Below are 22,077 nucleotides of genomic sequence, written 5' to 3'. Positions count from 1 at the left end.
AAAAAAATACTCCCCATATTGCTAGACGCGTGAAAGATCTCTTGCGCGCGTCGTTTGGTGATGGTCGTGTGCTCAGCCGCAACTTTCGTCATGCTTGGCCTCCCAGGTCCCCAGACCTCAGTCCGTGCGATTATTGGCTTTGGGGTTATCTGAAGTCGCAAGTTTATCGTGATCGACCGACATCTCTAGGGATGCTGAAAGACAACATCCGACGCCAATGCCTCACCATAACTCCGGACATGCTTTACAGCGCTGTTCACAACATTATTCCTCCACTACAGCTATTTTTGAGGAATGATGGTGGACATATTGAGCATTTCCAGTAAAGAACATCATCTTTGCTTTGTCTTACTTTGTTATGCTAATTATTGTTTTTCTGATCAGATGAAGCGCCACCTGTCGGACATTTTTTGAACGTTTGTATTTTTTGATTCTAATAACACCCCATGACATTCCAAGCATGTGTGTCAATTTGTTCCTCTCTATCTACATTATTCCATGATTTATTCAGTTTTCCAATTTATACTGATACTGACTTTTTGGTCACCCGGTTTATAGCCTGACATTGCAGGTAATCAGCTACCAATAGTAATAAAAGTAAAAATTCTCTTCTTCCCTTCATTCCTGCCACCCGGCAACAGTAGTGTCGCTCGACTCACCGAAGAGGAAAGCCGAGCGGCATGCAGGCGCCCGGCGAGGGATGACAGCCAATACGGTACGTGACGCGCCGCTGCACCGGCGTTTTAGACAGCGCCGCGCTCCGCTGCACGCACCACTGTACAGTGTACCGTGGCGGGGGAGGACTCATTAACAGCGAGTTTGCCACGAGGACGCGGCCGACGTGCACGCAGGCACGCGCAATCAAACGCGCGACGACGGCCGCCGCGGGCTGCTGCTGGCTCGCTGCCAACCCCGCGTTCCTCCCCCACCCACACCACCGCCCTCTCCTCCTCCTAGCAGTCGCTAATGAAAATGCCAGCAGCAGCGGCGGCGGCGGCGGTTCGCGATTCCGCATGCAGGCCGGCAGCGCGCCGTGTCTGGCTTCCGCCGCTGTTCCTCGCGGCCGATCCGCTCGGGCCTTCCGCAGCTGACCTGCGCCTCCTCTGCACGCCGGCCACGCCTCTGCAATTCAGACGACCGCCCGGACTCTGTCGCCGTCGTCGACTTTTCTCACCGCGACCTAATCCTACATTCCGAGGCGTTTCTCTGCCGCCCGCCAGAGGATCGCGGCCGCCTAGCTAACCGTGTTTCTGACCTAATAACGGCATTCCCCCGATGGATGTCACCTGACAAGTTTCGCAAGAACATAAGCCCTTCATGCATACAAAATTTCGCCCACCCTCTTAGTGCCGTCCCTTCTTGTCGTCCGCGATGTGAGGACAGGCACAGTCTCAGCTTACAAATTACCTTGGGATTGGGCCATGCACTGGATTCGTTCCCCTGGTATAATCCACCGAATCAGCGACGTATTACCACCCGAGGTCCGATAATAAGTCAATAGGTCAAATACGAGGGCTTTTTTTTTTTTTTTTCAAGGCTCCATCGGTTTCGAAATTAAAACCACAGTGAAAATCCAATTAAGCTTTCTACAGATGTTTTGCGCAATGTCTATAAACTGAGGTGACTGAAGTCATAGAATACATCCTAATGTCTTGTCGGACCTCCTTTTGCCCTCCTTTTGCCCGGACTCAACAATTCACTGCAAATACCCTGTAGAAATGCTGAGCCAGGCTAGAGCTGTAAGCCGTCCGTAATTGCGAAAGTGTTACCCGTGTAAGAATTTATGTACGAATTGGTCTATAAACCCTCCATGAGATTCACGTCGGGCGATCTGGATGGACGAATCATTAGATCGAATTGCCCAGAAAGTTCTTCAAACCAATTTCGAACAGCTGTGACCGGACGACATGGCCTACTGTCATCCATAAAAATTCTATCGTTGTTTGGAAACATTGTAACCTCCTAACAGATAAATTCCGTAACCTACCAATAATAAAATGACTGCCGACCGTGCTGGCCGAACCGTTCTAGGCGCTACAGTCTGGAACCGCGAGACCACTACGACCGCAGGTTCGAATCCTGCCTCGGGCATGCATGTGTGTGATGTCTTTAGGTTAGTTAGGTTTAAGTAGTCCTAAGTTCTAGGGGACTGATGACCTCAGACGTTAAGTCCCATAGTGCTCAGAGCCATTTGAACCAATAAAATGACTAACCTCCCGATAAAAAATGTGACTCATATATAACATTTCAATAATTAACTGACTGTGAATCTAACCTGGTAAATTTGGACGTCAGCAGTGCTGCGTTATGGGCCTGAACGATCATTCTGAATAAATTGAAAATTCTTACCTCAATGAAGTCGCTGGATAACGCGTATATATCTGCTCCTATAAGAAATTTTTCTGCCACAGCCCAATGCAGTGCTGGCCGCTAGATTTGTCATGTATGAAAAGAAACAATTGATTTTTCTTTACTATAATCGAGATGACCATGGATTGCAGAAATTAGTAGATTCTTTAACCTCAGATGAATGATTATCAAAAAGTTAATTTTATAAAATAAATTATTATTAAAGAATTTGAAAACATTTACATGGGGCTTGATATAACAATAGTGCAAATTTAGTTCTAACAAATTAGACATGCGCGCTGCTGCTTTTACCTCATACTGCGTCGCTCAGGCACGACCGGCCCAAACGCCCGACGACGAGCTACCACTACTACAGCGGACACAGCTCCTACTGCAGCCGACACTGCTCTCTGGTCTGCGATTCTCTTATAGCTTACACATCGCAGGCAGCGCGTGAGCAATCCATCGAAATTACATCTACTCGAGTGCGCTATCAATAAATTCCTTAGTCATGGACCTCTTACAACATTAAGTCCAAGAATGGCTGCAAATCACCAGTGATCGGTTCAGTTGGACCAAAGGACACAGTCCATTCCACGTGCACACAGCCCACACCATTATGAGGGCACCAAAATCTTGCACAGTGCCTTGCTGAAAAGGGGTCTACACCACACTCTAACCGCACCATCGGCTCTTACTAACTGAAATTGGAGGTCACGAGCCCAGTAGAGGCGCTGCAGGTGGTGTCGTGCTGTTAGCAAAGGCACTTGCGTCAGTCGTCTGTAGCCTATTAACGCCAAGTTTCGCCACACTTTCCTATCGGATACATTCGTCGTACGCCCCACACTGATTCTGTGGCTATTTCAGTGTTGCTTGTCTCTTAGCACTGACAACCTTACGCAAACGCTGTTGCTCTCGGTAATTAAATGAAGACCGTCGGTCACTGCGTTGTGCATGGTGAGAGGTAATGCCTAAAATGTGGTATTCTCGGCAGATTCTTGACAATTTGGATCTAGGGATTTCGAATCTCAAGTGACTGGATTTGTGATTTCCTGTCAGAGAGGTCATAGTTCGTAGTAATTGACGGAAAGTCATCGAGTAAAACAAAAGTTATTTTTCGCGTTCCCCAAGTTAGTGTTATAGGCCGTTTGCTGTTCCTTATCCATACAAACGATTTGGGAGACAATCTGAGCACCCGCCTTCGGTTGTTTGCAGATGACGCTTTTCGTTTATCGACTAATAAAGTCACCAGAAGATCAAAACAAACTGCAAAACGATTTAGAAAAGATATCTGAATGGTGCGAAAAGTGGCAGTTGATCCCAAATAACGAAAAGTGTGAGGTCATCCACATGGGTGCTAAAAGGAACTAGATAAACTTCGGTTACACGATAAATCAGTCTAATCTAAAAGCCGTAAATTCAACTAAATACCTAGGTATTAGAATTACGAACAACTTAAATTGGAAGGAACACATAGAAAATGTGGTGGGGAAGGCTAACCAAAGACTGCGTTTTATTGGCAGGACACTTAGAAAACGTAACAGACTTACTAAGGAGACTGCCTACACTACGCTTGTCCGTCCTCTTTTAGAATACTGCTGCGCGGAGTGGGATCCTTACGAGATAGGACTGACGGAGTACATCGAAAAAGTTCAAAGAAGGGCAGCAGGTTTTGTCGCGAAATATGGAAGAGAGTACACAGAAATGATACAGGATTTGGGCTGGAAAACATTAAAAGAAAGGCGTTTTTCGTTGCGACAGAATCTTCTCACAAAATTCCAATCACCAACTTTCTCCTCCGAATGCGAAAAAAATTGGTTAACACCGACTTACATAGGGAGAAACGATCACCAAGATAAAATAAGGGAAATCAGAGCTCGTACGGAAAGATAGAGGTGTTCATTCTTTCCGCGCGCTATACGAGATTGGAAAATTAGAGAATTGTGAAGGTGGTTCGATGAACCCTCTGCCAGGCACTTGAATGTGATTTGCAGAGTATCCATGTAGATGTAAATGTAGATTTCTGAAATGGAATGTCCAGTGCGTCTATCACCAACAACCTTTCTGCGTTCAAAGCTTATTATTCGCGTCGTACGGCCATAATCACGTCTGAGGCTTTTTCATATGAATCACTTGAGTACAAAGGACAGATTTGCCAATGCACTGTTCTTTTATACCACTTGCACTGATACGATCGCCATCTGTACACGGGCATATCCCTATTCCATGACTTTTGTCACCTGCGTGTATTAAGCGTATCGATCCTGTCACGTCGCACATTGCACCTCAGAGCGCACAGTGAGTACATGAAGATGCCTTGAATAATAGAGTATCCTACCAAGTATGAAGTTCGATTTCTTCATGTTGAGGGATTCCACCTAATCTCATGCAGGACACATGATATAACTGTCATGCATTGGGCAATGGTGCAGGAACTATGAAGCAGGACGATAGATTTTCATAATGCAGACGGTCAGTAAGGAAGCGTGGGTCAATTGAAGATCTTTTTCAGTGAGTGGCTCAGGCGATTCGAGAATATCGTCTATGAATAGTTCAGAACAGGCAAAGGGGAATGTTGTCATCAGATATTGTCCTTCTTCATGACAATGCTCGGCTGCACACTGCGGCTCCAAGAGAGACGCTCCTGCAGCGTTTTAGATCGGTGGCGCTTGGTCACCCACCGTACACCCTGCATTTCGCTCCCTCTGGTTTTCATCTCTTTGCTGACATGAACCGCTGGCTACGAGAACAGCATTTTGGCACAGATAAAGAGCTGCAGGCCAGAGAAGAGAATTGGCGGAAGAGGATATGATAAGGATATTCGAAATTTGGTAGAACACTATGCCCAATGTCTAACGCGTAAAGGTGACTATGTAGTTACGTAGCTGAAGACTTTTTTGATTTTCACTGTGGCTTTCGTTTAGTGAGCGATCGGACCTTGAAAAAAAAATAGCCTTCCTATATTTTACGAAATGCATGACACACTGCATATCATATAACTATTATTACCATTACTGCTTCAGATCTACCTACTGTTTATTTTAAATGGCGTTGACTCGATCCAACACAAATAATGTAGAATCTCAGATCTGCAACTTTGGTGGATACACTTAGCTGGTAGTCATTTGTTGGCCAGAGTGCAGGTCCACAGCTTCATACATACAAACCTATATGTGAAGTGACCTTTATGCTCTATAAATAATAAACAGACACTCGGAACAATCTTGAGTTATTTCTTTTCTGTTCGTAAACAACATGACGGCTGTTACTAAACTACTTCTTCGTGTTGCCACCTTCACAAATAGTACCATATTGTAAACTTACGCACATCGTTTCACAAAACTCTCAGCACGATTACCACCTTCGCAAGTGCTATCGCCAAAACGATGCTCTTTGAGCTTAAGCTGATGCTAGTGAAGTGATTACCATGGTGTCAGACAAGCCACACTTTAGATTTAATAACTATGTTGGTGGTTAAAAGTATAGATAGTTCAGTGCATCCAAAATACATTGGGGATCGCTCACGAACTGCCTGTTCTGGTTGCATGCGAGATGTGTTTATAATGTTTTCATTGAATCGAATTGAAAGGGATGGAAAGGGCTGAAACACACAAAAACAAAAATCACTAGTAAAATTGCCTGAACAAAAATCTAACAGAATTATATCAAGATGCACACCAAACGAATTTTTTTGACCAGGGAATGTCACAACGGTAACTGCATTTCGTCTAGACGAAGTAATATGAAACTTTGGAATGTTTATCGATGTTTTAATTTTTTAATAATAGTAAAAATGTCATGAACTAGGTGTCAAAAGCGAAGTATTTTGACACCTTGCTTCGACAGAAATTCAGCAACTGCTTCAGAATACGTCTCTGCAAAACTGTCAAAATTTAAATGAAAGCTGTTCTCATATATGTTTGGCAGGATTAGTTGATAGAAGCAGTGCCCGACAACATTTACTACCTCAGTGCGAATAGGTGGTGGTTCTGACTTGCAATACCCGGTAGTAAAGCTGGGGACGATTTCTAAAAGACAAAAACAATACGAGGAGTGTTCAATAAGTTCAAATTGTTTAAATGGCTCTGAGCACTCTGGGACTTAACTTCTGAGGTCATCAGTCCCCTAGAACTTAGAACTACTTAAACCTAACTAAGGACATCACACACATCCATGCCCGAGGCAGGATTCGATCCTGCGACCGTATCAGTCGCGCGGTTCCAGACTGTAGCGTCTAGAACCGCTCGGCCACCCCGGCCGGCGTTCAATAAGCAATGCAACACATTTTTTCTCGGTCAATTTCGGTTTAAAAACTGTGGAATTTCTTCTGTGACATGGTGGAATATTCCCGCTTCGTCCCCTATAGTTCCATGAAGTTCCGATAGGTGGTGGCGCTACACGTAGCATCCAAAATGGCGTCTGTAGCGGAGGTGCGTTCCAGAATGAGAAATGTCATCGAGTTTCTTTTGACGGAAAACCAGAGCACCGCGGATATTCATAGGCGCTTGCATAATGTCTACGGAGGCCTGGTAGTGAACAAAAGCACAGAGAGTCGTTTTGCGAGGCGTTCTTCATCATCAGAGAAAGGTCGCGTAAACCTGCAAGATCTCCCGCGTGCCGGCGGGCCGCACACAGCTGTGAGTCTTGTAATGTCGGGAAGTGTTGACCCTCTCCTTCGAAGTGATGGACGGATCACAATGAAACACTCCGCTGCTCAACTGGATGTCTCTGTTGGACGTGCTGACTCACTGGAACAGCAGTTAGGGTACTCAAAGGTACGTGTCCACTGGGTTCCTCGCCGCCTAACAGAAGACTATAAAGAGCAAACGGTTCAAATGGCTCTGAGCATTATGGGACTCAACTACTGAGGTCATTAGTCCCCTAGAACATAGAACTAGTTAAACCTAACTAACCTAAGGACATCACAAACATCCATGCCCGAGGCAGGATTCGAACCTGCGACCGTAGCGGTCTTGCGGTTCCAGACTGCAGCGCCTTTAACCGCACGGCCACTTCGGCCGGCTGTAAAGAGCAATGAAGGACTATCTGCGCAGAATTGTTTGCGCGTTACGAGGCTGATCGTGGCAATTTCAGGAGAAAAAGTTCAAAGCCGCATCCTCAGCCGGTAACGTCATAGCGACGGTCTTCTGGAACAGGAGTTATTCTGTTTTATGTTGTCGCTCATGGTGCAACGATCAGTTCGGAAGTGTAAAGTGTACTGTGACACCCTTAGGAAATCCAAGAAACAACTTCAGCTTGTCCGTCGCCACAAAAATGCAAACGAACTTCTCCCTCCCCATGACAACGCTTATTGGAGCGTCCTTCCTCATCCACCCTCCAGCAAGGATTTCGCATCTTCCGACATCCATCTGTTTCACAAAATGAAGGATGCACTCCGCGGGAATCAGTACGTGGATCTACATCTACATTTATACTCTGTAAGCCACCCAACGGTGTGTGGCGGAGGGTACTTTACGTGCCACTGTCATTACCTCCCTTTCCTGTTCCAATCGCGTATAGTTCGCGGGAAGAACGACTGCCGGGAAGCCTCCGTGCGCGCTCGTGATCTCCTCGGGAGGATGATGAGGAAGTCATCGATGTAGCAAGACGTTGGCTCCGACGTAGACCAGTAGAGTGGTATCCTGCTGACTTAAAGGCCCTCCGAGCAACGTGGCTTAAGGACGGTGCATTGAACACAGACTATGTTGAAAAACAGGATCTTGTAGCCGAAAGAGTGGGGAATAATATGGTGTACTCGAATCCGGAAAAACTAACCTGCTTTCAGAATAAAAATATGTCGCATTACTTATTGAATGTCCCTCGTATGAAGACTTGAAACACACGCAGAAAATTAATAAAGGATCTATAAATAAAATGATCCATGTGGAAAGGGACGAATAGTTTCATAAATTTTGCGGACTGGCTGAAGGTGTGTGTTAAGTTACATCAGAACCAACTTTTATTACGTAGAGTTTAAGCTGTGGCAACCAAAGCAGTTTTCATCTGAAGCAGTCGATTTTGAATAGAACTGATGGTCGCAATCACCTAGGGTTTTGTGCAGTGAGCTGAAGAGAATTATATCGCACTTTTTCAGTTAATAACCACTACAGTATCTGTAGACAGCAGAAGAAAATAAAACATCTAGGCATATGTAGAGTAGTGGAGATTATTGTACCTGGATGATAATGTTTCCTATATTCCTGGTTGGTGTTACGATTTAGTGACCGATTTTAGATCCACGTGATGTAACGCGCATTACAGGCGACTATAAGTAGTCTCTGACATTTCCCACCGTTTTGTCCGCCTTCATGGCGTAGTGGTAGCATTGCAGCCTACCACGCAGGGGTCCGGGTTCGATTCCAAGGCAGAGGACTGCGTGTTATGTGTCCTTCATCAACAAAAATGGCTCTGAGCACTATGGGACTTAACATCTGTGGTCATCAGTCCCCTAGAACTTAGAACTACTTAAACCTAACTAACCTAAGGACATCACACACATCCGTGCCCGAGGCAGGATTGGAACCTGCGACCGTAGCAGTCGCGCGGTTCCGGACTGCGCGCCTAGAACCGCTAGACCTCCGCGGCCGGCCCTTCATCATCATTTTCATCACCACTGACTCGCAAGTCGCCGATGTGGCGTCACCTAAAAAGGACTTCCAATACGGCGGCCGAACTCCCCCGAATGGGGCCTCCCAGCCATCAATGCCATACGATCTTTTTTTTTTTTCATCTACCGTTTTGGTTGGCGTGAGACGTGAAGCTATGTTTTGCGCAGCGCTTGTAATTATTACGAGTTCTACATATTAGAGTGCTGTATAATACATGAAGGCTGTTTTGAGATAATGGTTAATTCTTCAGTTCTAGAGTTTCATGGTGCGTTAAATTCTGTATATTTTTAAAACTAGTTGCATAACGTATGTGCCAATGGTCCTGCTACGGCGGTAACACCGGTTTCCGTCAGATCACCAAACATTAGCGCTTTCAAATGTGGTTAGCACCTGGATGAGGGACATTCCGGGTCTGCCGAGCGCTGTTGCCAAGCAAGGTGCATTCAGCGCTTGTGAAGTCAATTGAGGAACTACATAACAGAAGTGGATGCTCCGGTCACGAAAGCTGCCAAAGGCCGTAACAGCGGTGTGCTGACCACATGTCTCTCCATACCTGCATCCAGTGATGCATATCGTCTAAGGATGACACAGAGATCGGTCGGTACCTTGGGCCTTTCGGGACCTCTTCGGACGGAGTTAAGTTTTTAGTTTTCACATTACTTGTGGACGGAAAACAATACTACGTTAGTCGTTCACCATCTTGTATGTTCAAATGGGAGGTCTCTTTAGCATGAAACACATTATATTTACTAATTAAATGAATTTCTTTAATTTTTCCCGTCTTAGAAATGGAAATTTGTGTTAGTTTCTAGTAGCTTCTGTTTCAGAATGTTTTTAACTTGCAGCAGGTTTTGATAATACTTCTTCGAAATTTGATTATACTTACAGTGTGTAGTTGAGTAATAGACTATTTAATGCAGTGTTGACAAGATTTCCTTCATTGCAACACTTTTATATCTGAATGTTTCTAGGTACATGACCAAATGGTACCTTGGAAAAGTTTTTTCACACTTATAAAACTTACTTATCAGGAAATGACTCCACACATAAGGTGAATGCAATCATTTTAAAACGGAATAAGGAAATGTATTAAATTTGTATTAGGGGCTGGCTATATGCTAAAGTTCGAAAATTGTTCCAAGGTACAACAATCTCCCATACAATTAGTTGTACATTCACTGTTAAAGCAGCACTTCTTGTACCTTTGCTTTGGCTTGTTCTTCAGAAAATACATACCTGTGATCAGCTACTCTTTGATTTGTTTCCAATAACTATATCGTAACTTTGCTTTCACGTATAAAGCATCAGATCTTGATTACAAATACATATTCGTTTTCTGACGGGGTTGTATTATTAACATTGCTATATACACTATGTGACCAAAGGTATCCGGACACCTGGTGGAAAATGACTTACAAGTTCGTGGCGCCCTCCATCGGTAATGCTGGAATTCAATATGGTGTTGGGCGTGCCTTAGCCTTGATCAGTCATATTCTAGAAGGTTTCTTGGGGAATGGCAACCCATTCTTCACGGAGTGCTGCACCGAGGAGAGGTGTCGATGTCGGTCGGTGAGGCCTGGCACGAAGTCGGCGTTCCAAAACATCCCAAAGGTGTTCCACAGGAGTCAGGTCAGGATTCTGTGCAGGCCAATCCATTACAGGGACGTTATTGTCGTGTAACCACTCCACCACAGTCCGTACATTATGAACGGGTGCTCGATCGTGTTGAAAGATGCAGTCACCAACCCCGAATTTCTCTTCAACAGTGGGAAGCAAGAAATGCTTAAAATATCAGTGTAGGCCTGAGCTGTGATAGTGCCACGCGAAACAACAATGGTGCAAGCCCCCTCCATGAAAAACACGACCACAACATAACATTGCCGCCCCCCGAATTTTATTGTTGACACTATACACGCTGCCAGATGACGTTCACCGGGCATTCGCCATACTCACACCCTGTAATTTGAGCCGACCTGACACGTAAATAATATGGCAACTTTTGTCAGTATTAGGTTATATCACCTCGTGAATAACTGATTGAACCCTATACTTTCTGGTTGCGCCAGTTCAGCACGAAGACGATCTGTCCCCGATTCTCTTTAACCTGGTTTTAGATAAAATAGTAAAAACATAGGAAAACGCATTAGAAAACATTTCTGGTTGAGCCAGTTCAACAGGAAGACGATCTGTCCCCTATTCTCTTTAACCTTGTTTTAGATAAAATAGTAAAAACATAGGAAAACGCATTAGAAAACAGAGGCATAAAACATATAAACATGGGTCAAGGAAAGAACAAATCTGAAGTACAGTATTTAGCCTTTGCAGATGATATAGCAATGATAACTGAAAACCAAACAGACGGAACTGTAATGCTTGATCTGTAATACGAGACTGCTGAAAAGACTGCGCTAAAAAAATTTGATTGAAAAACCGAGTATATAGAACACGATCACAATAATGATTTATGAAAACAAAGTATGTGAAATTTAAAAGAGTTGATAGATTTATATACCTGATTGAACGGATCCAAGCCAACGGACTGGATAACGCATACAAATTAACACAAAACTACTACAATAAGAAACCAATATCCACCCAAGCGAAAATCAGACATTATAATTGAGTTATTAGGACACAAGAAACATATGGACTAGAGTGCCTAAAACTGAATAAGAAAGGCGAACTAAAAGAACTAGAGAAAAGAGAGAGGTGAACGCTAAGAAAAATTCTAGGTCCTGAGGAAAATAATGAAAATATATGTATTAAAAGGATACTTGCAGATTTATGTAAAAATACAGAAAAATCACAGATACAAAGAGGAAGAGACTGATAAAATTCGATAATCCTTTAAAAGGATCGGAAGAAACATTTATTACAAAGAAAATTTTTAATTGCATTAATAAACTGAAGAAAACTGTAGGATGGATAGAAGCAGTGAAGATAGATGCAAACAAAACAGGTGTTACACGAGAAATAATAAGTGACAGGTATCGCTTCGGGCTACTGACAAAAAACGCACCCTATGAAGAAGATAAGCCAAAATCTCGACAAAAGAGTGTGTCGACAGATGATCAGAGACGTGCGGTTGGAGAGAAAATACTGTGAAGATAGGAAGAAAAAGAAACACCATACGTTTTAAGTTGCATGCAGTCCGTAGCTGTATACATATATAGGGTGGTCCATTGATCGTGACCGGGCCAAATATCTCACCAAATAAGCATCAAACGAAAAAACTACAAAGAACGAAACTCGTCGAAGGGAGAAACCAGATGGCGCTACGGTTGGCCCGCTAGATGGCGCTGCCATAGGCCAAACGGATATCAACTGCGTTTTTTTGAATAGGAACCCCCATTTTTTATTACATATTTGTGTAATACGTAAAGAAATATGAATGTTTTAGTTGGTCCACTTTTTTAGCTTTGTGATAGATGGCGCTATAATAGTCACAAATATGTGGCTCACAATTTTAGACGAACAGTTGGTAACAGGTAGGTTTTTTAAATTAAAATACAGAACTTAGGTACGTTTGAACATTTTATTTCTGTTGTTCCAATGTGATACACGTACCTTTGTGAACTTATCAATCTACGGGAGAGACACAATTTCTCGTCGGCTTTAATGATACAAGACAGGAATGATCGGCGTTGTTCACGAGCCAACTGATGACGAGCTAGCTGAGATGCACATATGGTCACCCACAGATTTTTGTGATTTTGTCTTAGAGTACGTGGAAGCTACACACCCGATGTTTTTAACGTTCCCCATTGCATGCAAATGTCGCGCGATATTGGAATGATCACAGTCCATCACATTATTCAGTTCTCGAGTACACTGACGTGGCTCACTGTGAATTAATGCGTTTAAATGGTCTTCATTCAACCCTGAAGGTCTTCTTGAACGTAGAGAGCCACTAATGTCAAAAAGATTCTCCTTAAAAAGAGAAAATCGTTATCCTTCCATGCTCCGTCCAACAGCATTATCCTCGTACACAGCGTAAATGTTTCTGGCTCCCCCTTTCTGTCACCCCTCTACAGAACTTAAAAAGAAGGATATGAAGAAAGTATTCCAATTTCTGTACTTCATCTACATCGACATCTACATGATTACTCTGCAATTCACATTTAAGTGCTTGTCAAAGGGTTCATCCAACCACAATCATACTATCCCTCTACCATTCCATTCCCGAACAGCGTGCGGGAAAAACGAACACTTAAACCTTTCTGTTCGAGCTCTGATTTCTCTTATTTTGTTTTGATGATCATTCCTACCTATGTAGGTTGGGCTCAACAAAATATTTTCGCATTCGGAAGAGAAAGTTGGTGACTGAAATTTCGTAAATAGATCTCGCCGCGACGAAAAACGTATTTGCTTTAATGACTTCCATCCCAACTCGCGTATCATATCTGCCACACTCTCTCCCCTATTACGTGATAATACAAAACGAGCTGCCCTTTTTTGCACCCTTTTGATGTCCTCCGTCAATCCCACCTGGTAAGGATCCCACACCGCGCAGCAATATTCTAACAGAGGACGAACGAGTGTAGTGTAAGCTGTCTCTTTAGTGGACTTGTTGCATCTTCTAAGTGTCCTGCCAATGAAACGCAACCTTTGGCTCGCCTTCCCCACAATGTTTTCTATGTGGTATTTCCAACTGAAGTTGTTCGTAATTTTAACACCCAGGTACTTAGTTGAATTGACAGCCTTGAGGACTGTACTATTTATCGAGTAATCGAATTCCAACGGATTTCTTTTGGAAATGTGGATTACCTCACACTTTTCGTTATTTAGCGTCAACTGCCACCTTCCACACCATACAGCAATCTTTTCTAAATCGCTTTACAATTGACACTGGTCTTCGGATGACCTTACTAGACGGTAAATTACAGTATCATCTGCGAACAACCTAAGAGAACTGCTCAGATTGTCACCCAGGTCATTTATACAGACCAGGAACAGCAGAGGTCCCAGGACGCTTCCCTGGGGAACACCTAATATCACTTCAGTTTTACTCGATGATTTGCCGTCTATTACTACGAACTGCGACCTTCCTGACAGGAAATCACGAATCCAGTCGCACAACTGAGACGATACCCCATAGGCCCGCAGCTTGATTAGAAGTCGCTTGTGAGGAACGGTGTCAAAAGCTTTCCGGAAATCTAGAAATACGGAATCAACTTGAGATCCCTTGTCGATAGCGGCCATTACTTCGTGCGAATAAAGAGCTCTATCTGCGTTGCACAAGAATGATGTTTTCTGAAACCATGCTGATTACGTATCAATAGATCGTTCCCTTCGAGGTGATTCATAATGACTGAATACAGTATATGCTCCAAAACCCTACTGCAAACCGACGTCAATGATATAGGTCTGTAGTTCGATGGATTACTCCTACTACCCATCTTAAACACTGGTGCGACCTGCGCAATTTTCCAATCTGTAGGTACAGATCTATCGGTGAGCGAGCGGTTGTATATCATTGGTAAGTAGGGAGCTATTGTATCAGCGTAATCTGAAAGGAACCTAATCGGTGTACAATCTGGACATGGAGACTTGCCCGTATCAAGCGATTTGAGTTGCTTCGCAACCTCTAAGGTATCTACTAAGAAACTCATGCTAGCAGCTGTTCGTGTTTCAAATTCTGGAATATTCCATTCGTTTTCCCTGGTGAAGGAATTTCGGAAAACTGCGTTCAATGACTCCGCTTTAGCGGCACAGTCGTCGGTAACAGTAGCATCGGCACTGCGCAGCGAAGGTATTGACTGCGTCTTGCCACTTGTGTACTTTACATACGACCAGAATTCTTCGGATTTTCTACCAAATTTCGAGACAATGTTTCATTGTGGAACCTATTAAAGGCATCTCGCATTGAAGTCCGTGCCAAATTTCGCGCGTCTGTAAATTTTAGCCAATCTTCGGGATTTCGCGTTCTTCTGAACTTTGCATGCTTTTTCCGTTGCCTCTGCAACAGCGTTCGGACCTGTTTTGTGTACCATAGGGGATCAGTTCCATCTCTTACCAGATTATGAGGTATGAATCTCTCAATTGCTACTATATCTTTGAATTTGAGCCACATCTCGTCTACATTTGCATAGACAGTTCGGAAGGAATGGAGATTGTCTCTTAGGAAGGCTTCTAGTGACACTTTATCCGCTTTTTTAAATAAAATTATTTTGCGTTTGTTTCTGGTGGATTTGGAAGGAACGGTATTGAGCCTAGCTACAACGACCTTGTGATCACTAATCTCTATATCAGTCATGATGCTCTCTATTAGCTCTGGATTGTTTGTGGCTAAGAGGTCAAGTGTGTTTTCGCAATCATTTACAATTCGCGTGGGTTCGTGGACTAACTGCTCGAAATAATTTTCGGGGAAAGCATTTAGGACAATCTCGGAAGATGTTTTCTGCCTACCACCGGTTTTGAACAAGTATTTTTGCCAACATATCGAGGGAAGGTTGAAGTCCCCACCAACTATAATCGTATGAGTGGGATATTTATTTGTTACGAGACTCAAATTTTCTCTGAACTGTTCAGCAACTATATCATCGGAGTCTGGGGTCGGTAGAAGGAGCCAATTATTAACTTAGTTCGGCTGTTAAGTATAACCTCCACCCATAGCAATTCGCACGGAGTATCTACTTCGACTTCACTACAAGATAAACCACTATTGACAGACACAAACACTCCACCACCAATTCTGCCTAATCTACCTTTCCTGAACACCGTCTGAGACTTCGTAAAAATTTCTGCAGAACTTATTTCAGGCTTTAGCCAGCTTTCTGTACCTATAACGATTTCAGCTTCTGTGCTTTCTATTAGCGCTTGAAACTCAGGGACTTTCCCAGCACAACTACAACAATTTACAACTACAATTCCGACTGTTCCATGATCCAAGCACGTCCTGTATTTGCCATGCACCCTTTGAGAATGCAGCCCACCCCGTACTTTCCCGAGGCATTCTAACCTAAAAAAACCGCCCAGTCCACGCCACACAGCCTCCGCTACCCGTGTAGCCACCAGCTGAGTGTAGTGAACTGACCTATTCAGCGGAACCCGAAACCCCACCACCCTATGGCGCAAGTCAAGGAATCTGCAGCCAACACGGTCGCAAAACCGTCTGAGCCTCTGATTCGGACCCTCCACCCGGCTCTGCACCAAAGGTCCGCAGTCGGTTCTGTCAACGATGCTGCAGATGGTGAGCTCTGCCTTCATCTCGTAAGCAAGACCGGCAGCCTTCACCAAATCATATAGCAGCTGGAATCCAGAGAGAATTTCCTCAGATCCAAAGCGACACACGTCATTAGTGCCGACATGTGCCACCACCTGCAGCTGGCTGAACCCTGTGCTCTTCATGGCATCCGGAAGGACCCTTTCCACATCAGGAATGACTGCACCCGGAATGCACACGGAGTGCACACTGGATTTCTTCCCCTCCTTAGCCGCCATATCCCTAAGGGGCCCAATTACGCGCCTAACATTGGAGCTCCCAACTACCAATAAGCCCACCCTCTGCGATTGCCCGGACCTTGAAGGCTGAGAATCATCCTCTGAAACAGGGCAGGCAACTGCATCTGGCTCAGCCAGAGACAGTACCTGAAACTCACTTGGCACTCCCTTTTCTAGTGTCCACACTCCACTCACTCCTTTCAGATAACATAATGACAATATGAAAACTCAAATATCAATAATGAACGACAAATAAAAATCCACAATCGATGGATTAAACACTAGCAACCGGAATACCAACATACAAACCAAAAAAGGTGTATGAACTTACCGAAAAAACTAATACAATCCTAGGCTGCTGTAAAAAGTACCTAAACTTTTTTTTTTCAAAAACGATCAAAAAGGTGAATACTCACGGAAAGCTATCAAGAGCATTTCACAACACAGGCTGGGAAGGCGACTGGTCAGAACTGATGGTGAATGGACCATCTAGAAGATATTTCTGTCAGACTAGTTGCATAATTGTGTAAAAGTGAAAGAAAGGTGTTTACAGACGTTTAAAGTAACGGAGAATTGCGTTGGAAATTGTGAACACCATCGAGCGAAGGGCGGCGTAGAGCCACACCTATGTCATATATACCTGAAAATGTAAACCGACTGCACGGCGACCCCAGTGGAACCAGTGTGCAAAATAAACACATGTGGGCCATGATAGTAGATCGGGACGACCACAGAGGACACAAGTGTCGGAAAATCTTCTACTAAGCTAAGGACAAAACTATAGAAGGAAATGACTAAAAGTACAAAACAAAATTCATTAGAAAACATATTATCAAAAAGTTACAAATCTTCAAAAAGCGCAGAAGACAGGTAAAATATGTGAGTAGATGGCACCATTTAGAAAACTGAGTAATAGTTCCTAAGATAAAACCATAGAAATACTGTGTATTAAGAAATGTTGAAAATAACAAATACGACAAGTAAGTGTTGGTTTAAAAACAGCAGTAAAGGTCATAGAATGTTACTAATTGCGTATACATGGATAAATGTAATCAAAAAGGGGACGTGTAATGAAACGGGAGAATACTACACTATAAAAAAAGGAAGAGGAAACAGCTAGTAACTTATGAGATCGATTTTACAATAGTAATATGATGTCATAAAAAGCGTGATTCTTACTGACCAACAAATCATTTAGGACCTCACCATTTTACCAGTTAAGTGTAGAGGTTTTTTGTGAGTGACCTCATGGACTTAATGTGTAGATATCGGCGCTATAGCATCCGGAAGACCAACTTTCTACCTGTATGGTATAATTATTAGAGATTATACAATGTCAACAGAAAAAAATATCTGAGCAGTCTGTTACAGATAGGTGCGTAGTGAATATCGCAACCCACATCTTGCGCTGATCCACTTTGAAAGTAAGATGATAAATGATGCAAGGCGCTTGGGTAATGGCGTGTCGGGTATCAGAATTCGGATTTCGGATTCTCGAGGTCAGTTATGCCTCCGGTAAATCTTAAATATTGCAGAGAATGTTTCTACATACTTAATCTGGCAGACAGTTCGATCACAAGTTTTTGACGAACGAACGTCACAAGCATTTGCAGAGCCATATGGAAACCATTTATATAAGGAGCGAATCGAGCGAAATATACGGCAGATGCTTCAGCAGTCAACGATTACCTTGTAAAGGGTAACTTTCCATGACTTTTACCCATTCTGTGTAATTAACAGTACTAAGCTATGGAAAATAGCTAGATAAATAAAAGTTATTTTAGATATTAATTAAACGAAAACACAAAGATAACAGTCCCGTAAAATATATTGCAGACCCAATAACAAAACATCTCAAACTAAATATACCACTCACTAAATTTCGAGATTCGAACCCAAGACTGCGATGTTTCAGTATAACAGCATTGAAAGCAATACTGTCCTGTCACAACACAGTGCCATATTTAAAGACAAAGGCTCTAAATTTTGACGGTGAATTGTGTCTAAATATATAAACCAGAAGCACAGTGAAGTTAAATTTAATGATTCTATATTCGTAAGAACTCGTTCCACAACCAAAGTTACGTTCATCATATTAGAAATCAGTACGCAAAACCATAAAAGAATATAAATAACAAACACAATCCCATAAATATGTCGAAAATTGTGGTGAAACAGATATAAATTTCGCTCAAATGGATCTACAAAAGGAAGTGAGATCGCACATAGCTTTGATAAGGACAAATTCCAGAACTTAGGCACAGTTCCTGCAGGTGCGCAGCTGTCGAATTCAAAATGCCCCCTGTGGTTAGACGTTACATCAATGAGAAATGGCTAGCTTTATTCCTGTTGGTTGGCGTCTGGAAAATAATGGTGTATGCCATAGATTATGCATTTTATCAAATACTACATTTAAATAGGTAAAACTATCCAACAGAATCAATGCACCCACACACATTTCGAAGCACAAACCCCAAAAATGGTGCGAAAAGATACATGCAACAGCTACCAAAATGAGAGAGAGAGAGATAAACTCTGTTAGTAGAGAAATAATATTACGGCAAACAATGACAACAGGAAATTTTGAAAATACTCACTACGAAACTATGTTTATTCAAACAAAAAGAAATGGTGAATAAGGAGATCGTCACAAAAGAAAGGAAACTGCATTTCAGACTATACTTCCTGTGTCTTTAGAGGAAGAGCTTTGTGTCAAAGCTTACACGAGCGAACAGTGATGTGTGAAGTCTTTGGCAGCTCGACTATGGTGGCGGTGAAATTACTGTAGATGTGTCTGCAACTGTCATATCTCTTGTTTTGTGCACCATCTACTTGGCGGTAATATTGTTCCTCGGTCGTCTTTTTTCCAGTACTGAATGGCTGCAAGTTACTGATATATTTGGATCGAAGTTCGTATGTGTACGACGATAACATCACTGACACACAGGATGCAGTCCTAGAAGTCAAGTATACAGTTTTGGAAAAGTGAAAAATTCACTTCCACTTGCAGATCGTTCAGTTACGAATCGCTCGTTTGCCATGCTTGTCACATACGCTCATTCGGAGTTTGCCGAACGACTTTCAAATGTAGAAAACTTATTTGTTTTTATAGCGGCTTTTAACGCTCTAGCCCACGTGAAACCTCATTAAACTGCGAATAAAAATGTTATGGATTACATTATTTTTGCAACTCACTCCACTGCAAACAATTTGGTACAAGAGACAAAAATCACAGTTCACTCACAGCACACTATCACTTCAGTTTGTAGCACTCCTTGAAGTTCACTTTGCTGAAACCAGTCATTCCATAATGTCCACGTTAATGTAAAGTTCACGTCGTGACTGGAGCGTAAGAATCCCTCGTATTTTGCGTGCGTTTTTCATCCGACGCGACCCACTATTCACAGCATAACGCCCGAACTCGCCACCACACTGTGACTCTCTCTCCTTTCGACTATCGATATAACTCTCGCTCTTACAGTTCCTACATCGGTACTGCTTTATACTTTATATTTAATAGAGAGATTAGAAACATCAATATAAGCTTACTGCATAGTCAGAAATTAAACACGTTAACAATAAATTCGCATCGTAACATAACAAAAGTAAAGCACAGTCGAACGCCCGTGCAGCGGTTGGGCATGTCGATTCCATCATCACCGATAGGGGTCAATTCTACACATTGCTCCTCTAGGGTACTATGTATTTATTCTTGCATTAGCCGATATGATGCGGTAATTCTCGCGTGAGTGGTAATACAAGATTACGATGAATCGGTTTAAATTTAACAGTAGCCTAACGGAGCTATGTGTAGCACTTGTCCCTACAAGCGAGACTAGGAACGAGAAGCCCAGCAGCTGCACGTGCGGCGACCTACGTCATCTGGTGACATCACACGCTTAACATTTGTCATACACAATTGGGGTATTTAGTGACATTTCCACCTGCGCGTTTCCTGTATTAAATTTCTCTACTTCGGTTCCTGGGGTTTTAAACGTTAATAAGAATCACTCTGCAGTGCCAACAACTTAGTGTCATTCGGCACTTCACACGAAATTTCATGAACCAATTTACGATCCGGCAAAGCTTTAGACTTAAATGTCGTCCAGATGTCTTTATCTTCCTCCGGTCGTACAAATTCGTCACTTTCTTTGGTTAATTGAGAAATATAGTATGTGTTTTTGGTTGTAATTCGTTTAAAATGGTTTATCGTTTCAAACGAACTCGCGGCACAAAGATAGCATAACCGACAAATGTATATTCTCTGACACTGTCCCACTTGATTTCCGATAGTTAAAGTTAGTGTCATTACCATAATAATGTTAGCCTAGCGGAATAGCGCTCACATTGTGTAATTAACTTTTCCAGAACCATTCCCAGACCGCTGTCCGCGTTTAAAATGACTCTAGCAACGTGATGTTTATTTCACCAGCGCGCTGGGGCCCCGCTAATGCGAGCTATAACCTAATTTCATACGAGCGCGCAGATTGTCGGCGCTGCAGCGAAACGCGTTACCGAATCACGCTCCCGGAATTACCGATTCTGCTAGAAACTTCATTGTGCGTCCGAGGCTGCAAATACCGCCCCGCCAATTCCAGCCGAACATCGTTTCGTGAGTTAATGCTGTTGCGGTCGACACGTACGTCCGCCATGTCGCAGAATGTGAAAACTGCGCCCATTGTACGACGCAACGTAGTTCAGAGGCTTTTTCATTTTGTTCTTTACTATGGACTTCGAGATCCGTAATATACTGGTGTTCGTTGCCCGTTTACAAGCGCACGCGGTAGCCAGATGAACAGGGGAAAGACATAACAAACATCAAAAGCTCATTTCTGTAGAATTTTGGAAAATGTTGAAGAGCCAATCACTAAAATTTTAAAAATGTTAGGAGTACGTAACTGTATCCAACACACATAAATAAAAGAATGAAATACAATATTCATTTCGTAAGGGAACTGCTTTGCTATGACAAAAATTATGGCCGATGTGCATAATATAAGAGACGAATGCAATACTGCAGTGCAGACACCAGCAGTTTGAATTTAGAAATAATTAGGCGAAACAGATTACAATGGTTTCATACGTGATATTAATTTTTTATAAACGGTTTACAAGACAAACTGAGCAGTCTTCTTAGATTGTTTGCTGTTAATGACAACGTTTATCGTCTTGTAAAGTGGGGCTGCAAGGGTCGAGTCCTCCCTCAGGCGTGGCTGTGTGTGTTGTCCTTAGTGCAAGTTAGTTTGAGTTAGATTAAGTAGTGTGTAAGCTTAGGAAGGTTAGGAAGATTTAAGAAACTCATCTAGTAAAGTCATCATAAAGTCAAAACGAATTACAAAAGAACGTAGGCAAGATATAAACAAGATATCTGCATGGTACTAAAAGTGGCAGTTGATCCCGAGCAATAACACGAGATAGGTCCTCCACGTTGAGTAACGAAAAAGTCCGTTACATTTCAATTACACGGTAAATAACTAAAATTAATAGTCTTAGATTTAACTAAATGTCCAATGATTACAACTGTAAACACATTAAATTGCATACATCACACGGTAAATTTTTTGGGGAAGGCGAAACAAAGACTGCTTACACTACGCTTTCTCGTTCTTTTCCCGAGTACTGCTGCGCGTTATGGGATCGTTACTAGACGGGATTTATGGAGGACATCAAAAAGGCT

This window comes from Schistocerca americana, chromosome 4 (assembly GCF_021461395.2).
Source record: "Schistocerca americana isolate TAMUIC-IGC-003095 chromosome 4, iqSchAmer2.1, whole genome shotgun sequence".
NCBI lineage: Eukaryota > Metazoa > Arthropoda > Insecta > Orthoptera > Acrididae > Schistocerca > Schistocerca americana.
Note: the sequence above shows the minus strand (reverse complement) of the source record.